This window comes from Pipistrellus hanaki, assembly GCF_964339955.1.
Source record: "Pipistrellus hanaki genome assembly, chromosome: 5".
In the NCBI taxonomy this organism is placed as follows: Eukaryota; Metazoa; Chordata; class Mammalia; order Chiroptera; family Vespertilionidae; genus Pipistrellus; species Pipistrellus hanaki.
Genome location: NC_140507.1, coordinates 2,989,179 through 3,004,418, shown reverse-complemented (window position 1 = coordinate 3,004,418; position 15,240 = coordinate 2,989,179). Strand labels below are relative to the sequence as shown.

Genomic DNA, 15,240 nt, shown 5'->3' with positions numbered 1-15,240 from the left:
CCGTGCAGCGCGCGCGCGCCCGCTCGCGCCTTTTCAAACAGTAATGATTCCGCTTTAAATGTACTGCAAAGTGAACGATTCCGAGACTTTCAGGATTCCTATGTCCCCCTTACCTACTTCTGAGTAGGCAAATGTTATAGTAATAGTAATATAATATTGAATAAGTATTAAAGTGTGGCATTGAAGTGTGATATCTGAAAGTGTGGGATGTAAACAATCTGATAAGCACCTTGGAGTGGCCTGTGTGTAGAAAATAGATAATGTGATCTGTACCCCCTATGTAAGACCAGATAGCAGGGCTCCTGGGACCCGCTGCTAAGACACACTGAAGACACCTCTGAGCACTGAAGACACATAAAAAGCGGAAGCTCCACAGGAGATCAGAGATGTCCTGCTCCTCCACAGAAGGTCTCTCTCCATTCCCCCCTGCCTGCACCAGTGAAAGCTCTGCCCGAGCTGGGAGCCCTGAACCCTGAGCCGCGGGCCGTGAGCCATCGTGAGAGGCCTCAACTCCAGCCGAGCTGCAGCTGCAACGTCCTCCGTGAACTGTGTGTCTGTCAGTGCGGATCCCAGGGTGGCCTGCCTAGGATTCTGGAACCCACCAGGACTCTGGCAAATAAACCGTGAGTGATTCGTGCATTGCATGTCTGTCTCCTGTGTGATTTATGCTCGGTGGAATTATTCATTAAGTACCTAGGGTCATATGTGTCAGGTTTCTGGCTGAAGCACCCTGTCACCTGTGCATACGTCCCTTAGGGAATTATTGGGACAGTAACATTTATATCCGTATTTAATTTAATCAAACCAACGTTATCCAAAACCTCGGTTCCTCATCAGTAAAATACCTTTTTTCTAGAGTTGCTTAAGGCCCCTTCTTTCTGGAGAAGGGCATGCTGGTTAGCTGGTTCCAGTAAAGACTAGGGGGTTGGGGAGAGGGGTTATTGAGAAGCGGTCCGGAGATTTGTTTAAATAAACAAATTCTGTGTTTTTAAAAGATACTATATGCACATGATTATATATGCAAAAGATACAGAGTAAATCCTCATTCCCCACCCTTCACACCCCTACGGTAACCTACAGACCCAGCAGTTTTGAGCTGAAGAAAATGGGGGTGAGCGGTCAGCGACAGGCAAGACCCAGGAGAAGGGCTTTGGAGAGGAGGGGTCAGGGGTGGTGAGGAGGTGGCTGGGAATGTGCTTAAAAACATCTTTTGTGACTTTACAATAATCTCAAAATAAAAAGTTGAAAGCAGGGTATTTTAAAAATAACACATACAAATGTAAGATAACTTGGTAACAAATTTAAAAGTACAAAACTAGAGTGAAAAGTAAGTTTCCCTCCCTCGTGTGTCCCCAAATTCCCCTTCAGAAAAACATTGTTAAATTGCTGTGGGCCTCTCAGAAATAGTGGAAGAGTAAACAGGTGTGTGTGTATATCCTTCCCCCTTCCCCCAAAATGGCACTGTTCCTTACATATCTTTTTTTTAAATATTTTATTGATCTTTTACAGCAGTGGTTCTCAACCTTTTTAATGCCGTAACCCTTTTTTTAAAAAATATTTTTGTTTGAAGCATTACAAATAGTAGTACATATGTCTCCTTTTTACCCCCTACCTCCCCTACCTCCCCCCCAATAAGCCTTCACCTGCCCCCCCCCCCGTGTCTTGTGTCCATTGGTTATGTTCATATGCATGCGTACAAGTCCTTCGGTTGATCCCTTACAGCCCCCCTCCCTCAGCCTCCCTTGCCTTCCCGCTGTAGTTTGACAGTCTGTTCAATGGCTCTTTATCTCTGTAACTATTTTTCCCCATTTCTTTTCTGCCGCGACCCTTTAATACAGTTCCTCATGTTGTGGTGACCCCCAACCATAAAATTATTTTCGCTACTTCATAACTGTAATTTTGCTACTGTGAATGAATCATAATGTAAGTATCTGTGCTTTCTGATGGTCTTAGGCGACCCTGCTAGCGATTCTCCACTGTTTTACAGAGAGGAAGGGAGAGGGAGAGAGAGAGACATCAATCAGCTGCCTCCTGCACACCCCCTACTGGAGATGTATAATACCTGCAACCAAGGTACATGCCCTCGAATGGAATCGAACCTGGGACCCTAGAGTTCATCTATCCACTGAGCCTAACGGGTTAGGGCCTTACATATCTTGCTTTCTATGATAAACACATGTAAGAAATCATTTCTTATCAATATATGCAGATGTCCCACTCTTAATGGGTGAAGCACTTAATGATATGAATGTATAATTGTTCATAGCCCCATATTCAACGGATTATTCAATTGATCCCTTGGATGGACATTTAGTGTCTATGCATTTGCTTGTAAACAATGATACAGTGAATATCCCTATACAAACGTCATTATGCAAATGTCAGCTGATGAAGAGGATCTAACAGTCTGCATCCACCCCCCCCCCCACACACACACACACACCCCAGCATCGTAGGGGAATAGAAGGCCCTAACTGAGTCCACACTGAAGCTCCAAGAGGCTCTTGGGAAATGAGTCCTTTCTTTTCCTAATTCCCTTTCCTTCCCCACTGCAACCAGCAATTCCTGGAGACTTCGCTCCTTTTTAGATCCAAAGAACACCAATGAAAGCACTAAACTCCTGGAGGAGGAGACGCACTGGTGTTCCGTTGTCCCTCCCTCACTTCCATCTTCAGGAATCTTTTCCATATGGCCATGGAGCCTACTAACTGCCAAGAACTCAGTTTCTAACTTCCCAAACAGAAAGCCACCCCAGTGTCTGCAGCCGCTCCCAGCAGCTCCCCAAAGGGAAGAGGAGAATGACCACAGGAAACTCACTGGAAATAACGGGACAAAGCAGGGAACTATCCAGCCCTGATCCTCCCCCGGGAAAACACATCTTACCAGAATGAGGCCCCGTCTGCACGCTTGGGGAGCTGGCGGCTCCCCCACAGCCCCCGGGAAGCTGGAGTAGGGATTTGGGACAAGATCCAGGAACCCCAGGTCCCCAGGGGCCTGGATGCCGGGTTGCTGAAGGATGGAGCAAGGCCAAAGGGGTTGTTGCCCAGTTTCCACCACTGAGTCTTTCCGCGTCTCAGCCCTCCCCCTGCAGGAGCTCTCAGGCTGTGCATTCCCCACGCGATGACCAGCTGGAGAAGATAAAAGGGCTGCGCCTCCTAACGGACTGGGCCCTGGCCCCAGGCCAGGCGAGCAGCATGCAGACAGCTGGGGGTTCCTTACGGCAGTGGGAATGGCAGCGGAAGTTTCCAGGACCAGAGCAGATGGCTCCCAAGAGGCCTAGCACCACCAACACTAAGAACAAAACAACACAGCTAAATACACCAACAGGCCCTGGCTGGTGTGGCTCAGTGGATAGAGCGTCGGCCTGCAGACCAAAGGGTCCCAGGTTTGATTCCAGTCAAGGCACATGCCTGGGTTGCAGGCTCCGTCCAACATGCGGGAGGCAGCTGATCGGTGATTCCCTCTCATCATTGATGTATCTCTCTCTCCCATCCTCTCTGAAATCAATCAATAAAAACCAACTGTAGGATAGAAACAACTTCAGCAAGGTCACAGGATATACAGTAAACATTTTAAAAATTGGTTTTTTTCTTTACTAACAATGAACATTCCAAAAGGAAATTAAGAAAGCAATTCCATTCACAACATATCAATAACATCAAATGCTTAGGAATAAACTTAGCAAAGTAAATATAAGGCCTGTGCACTTAAAACTACAAAATATTTGCTAAGAGAAATGAAAGATTTATTTATTTATTCTTAATCCTCACCTGAGGATATTTTTCCTTTGATTTTTAGAGAGAATAGAAGAGAGAGGGAAAGAGAGAAACATATACTAACCCCCATCCAGCAGCAAGTCTCTCTCCTAAAATTACAGCAACAATATGCCATAAACAGATCCAGCACTCATGTGGACTGATACAGAATTTCAAAAATTGAGATGAGCCAAAGCTGGTTTTGCTCAGTGGATAGAGCGTCAGCCTGCGGACTGAAGGGTCCTGGGTTTGATTCCGGTCAAGGGCATGTACCTTGGTTGTGGGCACATTCCCAGTGGGGGGCGTGCAGGAGGCGGCTGATCCGATGTTTCTCTCTCATCGATGTTTCTAACTCTCTATCCCTCTCCCTTCCTCTCTGTGAAAAAGCAATAAAAACATATTTTTAAAATATTGAGATGAATGCCCAGCCCAAGAATGTCAAAAAAATTTGAGGAAAATTCTAATTTCCAAAAGGAGAAACACCACATAACAAAAAAGAAGGAAGTGCCTGGCCAGTTTTCTCAGTGGATAGAGCGTCAGCCTGCGGACTGAAGGGTCCTGGATTCCATTCTGGTCAGGGGCATGTACCTTGGTGGCAGGCTGGATCCCCAGTAGGGGGCGTGCAGGAGGCAGCTGATTGATGTTTCTCTCTCATCAATGTTTCTGACTCTCTATCCCTCTCCCCACTTCTCTGTAAAAATCAATAAAATTATTATTTTTTTTTAAAAAAAAAAAAAGGGGGGGGGGGGAGTAACACCTGAAGAAATAGAACTAACAGACCAAGCAGAACTGCTGTGGTTCGCCTTTCCTCTGAGCGAGGGAGAAGCATCAGGCTCAGAATACCCCACACTGAGCCTCGGCTTTGACCTTCACAAGCCAAGAATTTGCCTCTCTTGCATTCTGTGACAACGGAGAAAGGGCTACATTCTGGGGAGAAACGCAGGGGTTGAAATATCAAAATATTTTCCCAGCCTACCAAACAAAAGATCGTGTTAGGCATGTTATAATATCAATGTAACAAACAGTAGAATTCAAGGTGAAAAGCTCTAGCAGGGACAAACAGTGATATTTCCTATCAGTAAAAGAACAATTGACAAAGAAGCACTGAATTTTTACATCAGAGCCTATAAAGCAAAATCTAATAGAAACATCAGACTTCTGAGTGAAGATGTGTTTTCTCCTTCAATCCCTGACGAGATGAGCAATAAATGGTGCGTACACACACACACACACACACACACACACACACATCATCATCATCATCATCATCGTCAGCCAAGCTAGATTGGTGCCCAAGAAAATAACCGGATTTGTCTGGAGCCAATGGAAAGGTCAGATTCTACCTTCCACCTCCATTGCCAGGAGCTTTCCTGGGAAACTGATAAGATTCTGAGAAGTCTTGTAAATTCCATCAAACCTGATGAGAATCCTATGTCTGGCCTCTCCTGACGAAGAGGAAGTACGTGCGTACGTACGGCTCCTGCAGAAGAAGGGGAAGGGACAAAATGGGGCTGACTCTCGGACAAAGGAGGAAATTTCAGAGCTACCCCCTGACCTGGGAAAATGTCCCAAAGATGAGGAAACCCAAGTGGACAATAAACTGAAAAGGTTGTTTTAAAGTCTACTGACACATCAGATTGACAAAAACTTGAGAAAGTTATAATACACAGTGCTAAGGGAAATAAAAGGAAATAGGTTTTCCCATCGCTACATATATATATATGTATGTATATAGTATCCAATAGTTAAAGCTTTAAAAATTATAGTTACGGAGAATTTAAAACATGTAAAAGAAAACAGCGGTATAATGGACTCCCATTACACCAGCTCCAACAACTATCAATTCGTGATCACTCTTATTTCATCCATCCTTATTTCATCCACTCTTATTTCAACCACCCCCTTGCCAGCCTGATTGATGCCTAACTGTTCTCCTGCCAGCCTGATTGCCCCTAACTGCCTTCCCCTGCAGGCCTGGTCACCCCTAACTGCCCTCCCCTGCAGGCCTGACACCCCCCCCCCCAACTGCTCTCCCCTGCAGGCCTGGGTCCCCCCACAACTGCCCTTCCCTGCAGGCCGGTCACCCCCAACTTTCCTTCTCTGCCAGCCTGGTCACCCCTAATTGCCCTCCCCTGCAGGCTTGATTGCCCCAACTGCCTTCCCTTGCCGGCCTAGTCCCTCCCAATAGCCCTCTCCTGCTGGCCATCTTTGTGGCGGCCATCTTGTGTCCATATGGGGGCAATCATCTTGTGTGTTGGAGTGATGGTCAATTTGCATATTATTCTTTTATTAGATAGGATTTTATTTATTATTTTTTTATCCTCACCTGGGGATATTTTTTCATTGCTTTTTAGAGAGAGTGGAAGAGAGAGGGAAAGACAGAGAGAAATATTGATATGTTATTGATAGATTGCCTCCTGCATGAGCCCTGACCAGGGCCTGGGCCGGGGAGGAGCCTGCAGCCAAAGTATGTGCCCTTGACCAGAATTGAACCCAGGACCCTCCAGTCCACAGGCTTATGCTCTATCCACTGAGCCAAACCAGCTAGGGCAATTTTATATATTTATTTATATGTGTATGTACATGTTTCTGAATATCTCTGTAGATAGTTACATGATTATGGAGAAAAACTTGTGGACTTACACACCTTTTCAAAGGACATTGATTACATGATAGTGCATAAGGCAAGAGGAAATAAGAATAAAAACAGGTTAGCAAAACAAAAATATTTATGGCATATGAAATGTAGAAATCAAAACTCTTGAAACTAATATCATACTGCATGTCAACTAAAATTTTACAAAACTCTAGTCGCAATATTGCTGCAAATATATGAAACTGAATATGTATATGTAGTGACAAGGACACATGAAAACTCAGGTGTGAGATTTTTATCTTTTTCCCCCCCCACAATAAAGTAACATTGGAAAAAAGAAAAACAGATTAACATTATATGTATGTGTGTGTATATACACTCATAATGCTCAGATAAATAACATATTATAACAATTAACCGCCAACCAGGTTTTGTCTTTCGCTTTGCCTATGGAAAATGCTGATGCAGAAAATGTCTGCTCAGATAACTGTGCTTTACAAAACGGTGTTAGTAACTCAGTTCTTTGCTAACTCACGGCAGACCTCACACTTGGTCACACTGCCCCGCACATTCCTGGAATGCCTGGCTTAGTACAGCGTCACCGGAAACTCCTGCCAGACTCAGGCCCGCATTGTGGTCCTGAATGCAGTGTGGCCTGAAGTGGTGTGCTAACCCAATTATGACTCCAGCCGGCAATGTGAAACTCCTGCACTCTGCATTTCCTACCGCTCGCACTCCTGATGAGCACGCCGGCAGGTACAAAGGCAGGATTTATGCAATCGCCCTCCCGGCACCTTTTCCTACATTCCTCGGATTGAATGAATTGCTTTGTGCAGCGGATTCTTTTGAACTCTGCTTCCCCAGGAGTCCACCAGGCCCAAAGGTGAGCTGGCTCAATCCCCCCTCCTCCCCTCCATTCAGTTTAAAGCCATGAGCTACCACAATGCCAACTGTTCTTCAAACAGCATGTGCCAACTCAGACAATTGTAAACAGAAATATAAAACCAACATTAATATTGCATGGCCATAAAATGATTGCAAATGAGCTTTTAATTGTAGTTTAACTAGAGGCCTGATGCACGCCATGCTCCACTGTGATCCTCTGCCTGGCCTGCGGGATCAGGCCAAAACTGGCTCTCCCATATCCCCTGAGGGGGTCCCAGATTGCGAGAGAGTGGTTCTCAGGTGACGCACCCAGAATTGGGCTCCCTCCTCTCTGGTTCCGGGTGCTTCCCCTGAGAACCGCAGCTGCCAAGTCACCGCAGCTCGGCAGCTCCTGCGTTGGGCGACTGCCCCCTGGTGGTCAGTGTGTGTCATAGCTACCAGTCCGATGGTCAGCTGGTCAGATGGTCGCTTAGGCTTTTATATGTATAGATACTATTATTCACTTGAAAATTACAAAAAAATTTTTTTCTTTTTCTCCCCATAGAATTTTCAGACTCCAGGAGGTCTGAGGACCCAAACAGAGAGGGAGATTTAGGGTTTTCAGCATTTTTTTGATGAGAGCAGCGAGGATGAGAAATATCGTCATTGAGCCTGAGAGCTCAACTCTAACGTAAAGCCTATTGGCCTTGCAATTAGGAGCAACTATTGGTTCTTCTATTTTCCCCTCTCATTTTTCCACTTGGACCATTCCCCCATGACACAAAACTATATTTAAAAGTTTGGCAAGAATTCAGCTTTAAATGAGCAATTCACTTCGAGATTCCTAACTTAAAGAGGTATTTTGTTCAGAGCACAAAGATGTTAGTACAAGAATGTTTGAAACAGCAGTATGATATTTAAACATCCTACATGTTCATCATTAGGGACTCAGTGAATAATTATCCAAACAAGGTAATACTTTGCTCAATATATGTTAGCTATTCATACACATTTTACTAACAACTATTGAAAAAAATGAACAGCCGAGGAGAAAAAATAAATAAATGTGTCTGAACAATGAAAGTAAAACTACAAATGGCCAATGAGCATTTAAAATATATCTCAATGATATTCATAATAAAGTAAATGCAAATTGGAAGAAGATAGCACTTTTAATTTATTTGATTGGCCACAGCTAACAAGTTTGGCAACCAATGCTTGTGGAATTTTGGAAAACAAACACTCTCCACACTTTTGTTGGAATGTTATTTGACACAACCTTTCTGGATGACAATTTGGTCATTTCTATCAACATGTAAAATGCATGTCCCCTTTAACCCGGGCTCCAATACTTAAGAATTTCTCTGTGGCTATGCTCGCAAGATTTGTTAAGATAAGCACAAAGATGCTCTTATAGCATTATTGGTAATAGTGAAATAGAAACCACACAACAAGCAAATACACAAAATCCTACAAACAACCAGGATATCCATCATGGGGAACTCATTAAATAAATGGCAGCACATCCTAACAAATGACTTTTTATGGTTTAAAGGAGAAAGGATATTTATCTTGTCGTTACGGAATGATCCCTAAGATACACTGAGTGCTGAGTGGCCAGATTATTATGGTCTCTGAACACATAATACTGTAATCTGGCCACTCAGTATATATATATTAGAGGCCTGGTACATGAATTCGTGCATGGGTGGGGTCCAGCCAGCCTGGCCAGGGGGAGGGGACATGGGCGGTTGGCCGACCTGCCTGCTGCTAGTCAAGGGGACAATTTAGCATATTAGCCTTTTATTATATAGGATACACACTGAGTGGCCAGATTATTATGCGTTCCGAGATCATCATAATCTGGCCACTCAGTGTGTATTAAGTGGGGGGGGGGGGAAGCAAAGTTAATAACTGCGTATAGTGCCATCTTTTTTGCTGAGGACAAAGAGAGAGAAAGAAATGCGTATACGCTGTCGATAGGAATTTCGCATGCTTTGAAGGATTCACAGAAGCCCTATTGATGGGGAGTTAGCCTTGGGAAGAGCTAGGAAAGGGAGGGTGGCTTTCCGAGTTCACGTTTTATTTTGTAACTTCTTGTAGTCTCATGTTTCTTTTAATTTTACAAGCTGTTCCTTGTAAGGTACCAGGGATGGGAGAATGTGATAACTCTTTTGTTGGCTTCCTTGTGCTTTTCTAGAAAAGAAGAGTAAATATCATCCTATTTTAAGAATATTTTTATGAGCCAATAAAGTGGATAGTGTAGATCTATATTCACAGGCACACAAAACCGTAAAGACATATTTCTTAATTTAAGAAAGCCAATCGCGCTGGAACCGGTTTGGCTCAGTGGATAGAGCGTCAGCCTGTGGACTGAAGGGTCCCAGGTTCGATTCTAGTCAAGGGCATGTACCTTGGATGCAGGCACATCCCCAGTAGGCGGTATGCAAGAGGCAGCTGATTGATGATTCTCTCTCATCGATGTTTCTAACTCTCTATCCCTCTCTCTTCCTCTCTGTAAAAAATCAATTAAAAAAAGAAAAAGAAAGCCAATTGCAATACAACGGGCATCGTATGCTCTCGCTTACATAAAAGATGATGGACGCATGTGCACCTGTGAGGACTGACCATCCAGGGACACCTGAAAAGATGCTACAAAGTGCGATGTGGTGATACGCTTGGCTTTGTAACCGTTCTGCATTGCTTGGATTTTCTCAAAATGAGGATGAGTCATCTTTGAATGTCGAAGTCAGAGCAAAATTTTTACAAAGACTGTAACATCTACTCCATAGCTTGGCAAACTGGAAGCTGGTATGGGGGTGGGGACAGGAAAAGAATGTGACTTATCGAAAATGATGTACACCGAGAGGCTCCCTACGAAACGCTGGTAGTGACAGAAAGTGGGAGATTGTACCGGAGCTGGCAGGGGACGGAGTGTTCCAGGGCCGGGGCGGGTCTGACGGCTTCAGCATGAACAAAAGCGGGCCCACCGGCACCAGCCTGCCATACAATGAAAGGAAGAAAATGAGAGAGAAAGACCTTTTCAAGATGTATATCCACTCAGAAAACCCCCATTAATAAGACAGGAAACCTTACTGCTTGGAACATTTTCACTGTGAATGATGGTTTCAAATTTCTATACTAAAGCAGACTTAATCTTTGAAGCAAAAAAAAAGAAAAAAGTCATTTTGACATGTACATATGAATATCGGTAAATAAAAGAAAAACTCTAGGGACCTTTCCCCTCCCCACGTGGAAGTCTGTGTTTGTTCTTTAATAAATCTCCACCTTGGTCTAAAAAAAGAAAAACTCTAGAAGAACAAACACAGAAGCACTGAGGAGGGGGAATTGGATCTGGATGGAGGAGGTGGTCAAAGGGGCCTCTAACCTGTTCTATAATGTTTCAATCCAGAGTAATCTATAATAATAAAAGCGTAATATGCTAATTAGACCGGACGTCTTTCTGGATGACCTTCTAGACGAAGCCGGATGAAGCCCAGGTCCGGGTGTCAGAGAGAAGCCAGTGCCGGAGCTGAGGGAAGGACAGCCTACTCCTGCATGAATTTCAGGCCTCTGGTTGGTTAATAAAAGGAAGGTAGTCACATATTTTTATTGCGCTAAAATATAGATAAAACTTGCCATTGCACCCATTTTAGGTGTACAATTCAGTGGCATTAGAACAGTCACAATACTGTATATCCAGCACCACTATCCATTTCCAGATCTATTTTTGTTGTTGTTAATCCTCATCCAAGGTTATCCTTCCATTGATTTTTAGAGAGAGTGTGAGAGGGAGAGACAGAGAAATATCAATGTGAGAGACACATCAGTTGTTTGTCTCCTGCACATGTCCCTTCCTGGGATCAAACCTGCCAACTGAGGTATTATACATGTCCTTGACTAGAATCGAACCGGGGTCCCTGCAGGCCACAGGCCGATGCTCTGTCCACTGAGGCAAACTGGCCACAGGCCATTTCCAGAACTTTTCATCATCCCAAATGGAAATTCTGCCCATTAGGTAACTCTCCCTTCCTTCAATCCCTGATAACCTCTGTTCTGTTCTCCATCTCTATGAATTTGCCAGTTCTAGGTACCTCACATAAGTAGAATCATACATGTGCCCTCTTGTGACTGACTTATTTCAGTTAGGGACATGTCCGTGAGTTTCACCCATGTTGTGGCATCTGTATAATATTATAAAAGCCCAGCGACCGTTATGGCAGAACTACCCCAATGACACACCCTGACCAGCGCGGGGCAGATGCTCAACGCAGGAGCTGCCCCCTGGTGGTCAGTGCGCTCCAACAGTAGGAGCACTGCTCAGCCGGAAGCCCGGCTCCCACCTCCATGGCAGCTCTAAGGAGCAGCAAGCCAAGCGCTAAGGAGCCAGCAGGCAGAAGGTTAAGAGCCAGCAGGTGGGCGGTTAGGAGTGGCGGGGTCCAGATGGTGAGAGGGCACAGGCCGGGCTGAGGGACCCTCCCCCCTACACGAATTTCATGCATCATGTCTAGTATGTCATAATGTCCTTTTAAAGGCTGAGGAGAATTCTGTTGTGCAGGTAGACGATATTTTACTTATTCTTTCATCTGCTGATGGACACCGTGATCTCCACCGTCTGGCTGTGATGAATAATGCTGCTATGAAGATTGGTAGATATGTTGGCATCCTTGCTTTCAATGCTTTTGGGCAAATACCTAGGAGTGGAATTGCTGGATCACATGGCAATTGTACATCTCACTTTCTGAGAAGCTGCCAAACTCTTCTCCAGAGCAGCTGTCCCCGTTTATGCTCCCACCAACAATGCGTGAGGGTTCTCATCTCTCCCCATCACCACCAATATTTGTTTTCTGGTTTTTTAAATAATAGCCAATGGGTGCAAAATGGCAACCTATTGTGGTTTTGATTTGCATGTTCACATATAATTTTTTCATGTGTAAATTTTTAATTAAAATTACTTTAAAGCCTAGCCGGTTTGGCTCAGTGGATAGAGCATCGTCCTGCAGAGTGAAGGGTCCCAAGTTCAATTCTGTTTCAAGGGCACAGGCCCAAGGTTTTGGGCTCCATTCCCAGTGTGTGGGGTGTGCAGAAGGCAGCCAATCAATGATTCTCTCTCGTCATTGATGTTTCTATCTCTTTCTCCCTCTCCCTCCCTCTCTGAAATCAATAAAATATATTGTAGAAAAATTACTTTTAAAAAGACAGTAAGGGACTAGGGTTTGTTTTCTTCATTCACAAACGAGGGATACCTGCTTCACTGCAAAGTTCAGTGAGGACAGAGGCCATGGCTGTCTTACCCACTGGTACATCCTCAGCCTGGAACAAACTGCCTGGCACCCAGCAGGCACTCGATAAATCCGGTATTCAGTGGATGAATACATAGCTGTGTTAGGCTCTCAGTTTACATGGGGTGGATGTATGAAGAAGACATGAAAAATGCACACTCAAATATTATCCAGCCATAAAAATTTTTAAAAAAGGAAATCCTACCACTTGCAACAACATGGACAGACCTTGTGGGGGCGCTATGCTAAGTGAAATCATTCAGACAGAGAAAGACAAATACTGCATAATCTCACTTATATGTGGAATCTAAAAACATCCGCCCTGGGTGGTGAGCTCAGTGGTTAGAGCGCCGGCCCCCACACAGAAGTCGCAATTCCTTTCTGAATTGTGCACGGAACTCTCCGTGAGTCCATCACCTGAAGAACACAGAAGACGGCTGAGCCTTGAAGCTTCTGCTGGCACTCCCCAGGAAGCCCCTCCAGACAGTGATCCCCCAACAAGATCGCTGCTGGCAGGAACAGGGGAGAATGTCCAGGAGAAAGGGACTGAGGCTCACCGTTCCTGGGTTGAGAGTGTACAGGGGAGGCCCCAGAAGGCAAGGAGGTGTCCAAAGTAAGAAAGCTCCTGACTCGTTGGGAAAACTGTTACTGCAGAAGCAACGAGAAGCAGAAAGAGAACAAACAGCTCTTCATGGACAGTCTTGTGGAGAACATTCATTCCTCCCCCTCCTCCTCATCCCTACGGGGGAGGAGCAAGAGCCAAGCAGAGCAGAAGGGACTGGCATTGCCACCCGTTCCACTGAACGCTGTTGTAGCCACGAGCCCACCTGCGCCAGGATGGAAAGAGCTATGAGTATGAAATGAAAGATGTAAACTGGGCAGAGGGGCAAGCCTAAGTCATCACACTTGGAATGAGACTGTAGTTGCTACTGAAAGTGACTGCCCAGTTATGGGACCAGGGTCGGGTATTTCTAAGGGAATCGGCTGTCCAGGGAGCAAGACAGTTTACTAGAGACAGTGGGGATGGTTAGTGGAGAAAAAATGGAATTGTTTTATATATCTACAGTAATAAAAGAGAAAGATGCAAATTAGCCATACCTCTATGACGCCCACCAGCCAATCAGGAGTGAGTATGCAAATTAACCCAACAAAGGTGGCAGGTTGATTTGCATAAGCAGGTGCTGAGTGAAGACTGAAGACTGAAGAGTGAAGACTGAAAAGGCTTGGTTTCTTCACTGCAGCCGGAGCAGAGAAGCCTCAAGACTTGGCTTCTCTACTACAGCCGGAGCAAAGGCCTGGGTCCCGGGTGCCGGAGGAAAACCGGTACAGTCAGGGGAAGGAAGGCCTATTGCATGAATCTTCATGCAACGGGCCTCTAGTATATATATAAAAGTCTAAGCGGATGACTGGCCAGTAGCTATAATGTGCACTGACCACCAGGGGGCACAGCCTCAGGTCCCCGCCCCAGCCAGGTGCCACGCAGCCTTAGGTCCCTGCTGATTGCTCATTACAGGAACCCCACCTCTGCTGTGGGCACAGCCATCTTGCAATGGCATGAGGGTTAATTTGCATATTACCTCTTTATTATATAGTATATTTTCATTGATTTTAGAGAGGAAAGGAGAGGGGGGGAAAAAAACATCAATGATGAGAAAGAATTGATCAGCTGCCTCCTGGGGATGGAGCTTGCAACCGCCAGCATGTGACCTGACCAGGAATCAAACCCTGACCTCCTGGTTCATAGGTCCATGCTCAACCTCTGAGCCACGCCGGCCTGGCTAAGTCTCACAGTTTATATCTCTGAATTACAGGGATTATTGATGAAACTGCAAGCTGGGCCGAAACCGGTTTGGCTCAGTAGATAAGTGTCGGCCTGCGGACTGAAAGGTCCCGGGTTCGATTCCGGTCAAGGGCACGTACCTTGGTTGCGAGCACATCCCCAGTGGGGTGGGGGGGGTACAAGAGGCAGTTGGTCGATGTTTCTCTCTCATCGACGTTTCTAACTCTCTATCCCTCTCTATTCCTCTCTGTGTAAAATAAAAAAATAATAATAATAAAGAAACTCCAAGCTGGTACAATTTAGAAGAATAATTTGGGATCCTTTATTGAAACAACTAGGGAAACAGCACCTTTGAGCCAGTAACTAACTTCTAAGAATTCCTACAGATGTACTAGTACTTGCACCTGTGCAAAGTGGGGCCTCTTTCCCCCCTAATCACTCCCCCCACCCCACTCAGCCCAACGCCAGGTCCCCGCCCTGGAGGGACCCTGGGGCTCAGGCACAGGCCCGCTCACACCTCACTTCACACTGGAGTCCTTTAGCAGCAGCTGCGGAAGCCCTGGCAACCGCATTCTCCGACGCCCGCCCTCCTGCACGGCTCAGACCTCACCACCGGCTCAGACCTCTCCACCGGATCAGACCTCACCACTGGATCAGACCTCACCACCGGATCAGACTTCTCCACCTGCTCAGACGGCTGCAACGTGACTTTTCTTCCTTGTTCCTTATCTCCGGTCTGGGAGGACGGGCGCCGCCGCCACCACCACCACCACCACCACCACCACCACCACCACCACCACCACCACCACCACCACCGAGCACAGAGACCTCGGCCTTGACCCTGCCTGGGGCTGCCCCCTGCTCGCCGCCAGCGGCCTGGGGCACGGAGCCCAAGAGGGGCGGGGCCGGGGCGGGCTACGCGATGAGGGGCGTGGTTAGGGGCGGGCTACGCGGCGAGGGGCG

At 45.9% G+C, this 15,240-nt stretch overlaps 1 protein-coding gene across 1 annotated transcript in view; it reads left to right on the top strand.

The window, feature by feature from the left end:
* Positions 1 to 73: 73 nt before the first annotated feature.
* Positions 74 to 15,240, top strand: part of SIMC1 (SUMO interacting motifs containing 1) — a 47,132-nt gene continuing 31,965 nt past the window's right edge. Inside the window, exon 1 of the mRNA XM_084886140.1 lies at positions 74 to 623. The gene's annotated coding sequence lies outside the window, so the exon portion shown is untranslated. The remainder of the gene's footprint in view (positions 624 to 15,240) is intronic.